Raw genomic sequence first — 1,214 nt, forward strand, 5'->3', positions numbered from 1 at the left:
TTGAGGCGATATGTTGTTTTCTTGTAGGCAATCGAGGTGAAGTTCCTTGCCCCAAGGGGAAAAAAGCGCCGGCAGAAAGACTCGAAACCCTTTGAATTCAGATTGCCGTCGTGAGTCTTGAGTCCGATGCTTTAACCACTCGGGCCCCCGCGGCCCTATAAATTTTATATATTTATATATATATTATATATATATATATAATATATATTATAATATTAAAATATATAATCTGAATAACATGTAAACACAAGTGAGGATTTTTGGGGGGAGGGTTTTGTTTTCAGATTATTTTCCCTTATTTTCGTGGTAATTTACAATGAAAACGTGTTGATTCTATAAATGGCAACAATATCCGCATCAAAGAATCGAAGTAGCAAATCCCTGATAACAGAGGCAAATTTGTTGGGTAACGCATACACACGCCATAAACAGACATAATTTGTAACATATTGGACAGTATTTGTCGGGTAAAGGTACCAGTTATTAACAGAAATATCAATGCGACATTTAAAAAGACCCTAAACTGTTTATTATATTTATGAAGCTAATAAATAATTTACGATAAAAAATTTTCCATGGCCTGCAACAGTATAGGGAAGTTAAGATGGCGACCTTTTATGACAGAATCAGTGGCGTAGTGTGATCAGAGCAAAGGGGGGGGTTTTCCCGGACGCAAAATTCTTAAGGATTTAATGTAAAAAAACATTTATGATAGCAAATGATAAAAAAGCGCACCCCCCCCCCCCCTCACACAAAAATCTTCAAATGTACGAACGTTTTAGTTTTTACATGACGAAAAAACCGCACGTGCCCTTCAACTGAGATACCAATGAAACCATTACTATTAGTGTATACTTCAAACCAAACGATTCGGGAAAAATTATGAGGTAAATAAGATTATCTTTCGTTATATAAGTATATCTTAAATATAAGTTCTTGGGGTAATCCGTGGTCAGACAAAGGGAAAATTTATACAACCAATGGATAGCTGTCGAGTAAAACATTACATTTTTGATGAACAATATAAATTTTAGTATTAAATCTGTACCAAAGATCTTTACTTCTAATAAAAAAAAATATCTCTAAGGTACATCTGGGAATTTTAGAAAATAAAACAGGAGACAAATCTCAGTGGCATCACCCAGGGTATTTCTTCACGTCACAACAGTTTCAGTTCCGTGGAAAAACCTTTTAAAAAAGAATAATAGAGAGAA

At 34.5% G+C, this 1,214-nt stretch overlaps 1 protein-coding gene across 1 annotated transcript in view; it reads right to left on the reverse strand.

The window, feature by feature from the left end:
- The window catches only part of LOC119595125 (39S ribosomal protein L4, mitochondrial-like), a gene marked incomplete in the record, with an annotated part of 26,248 nt that overhangs the window by 21,055 nt on the left and 3,979 nt on the right, over window positions 1–1,214 (reverse strand).

Source organism: Penaeus monodon, chromosome 35 (assembly GCF_015228065.2).
Source record: "Penaeus monodon isolate SGIC_2016 chromosome 35, NSTDA_Pmon_1, whole genome shotgun sequence".
NCBI lineage: Eukaryota > Metazoa > Arthropoda > Malacostraca > Decapoda > Penaeidae > Penaeus > Penaeus monodon.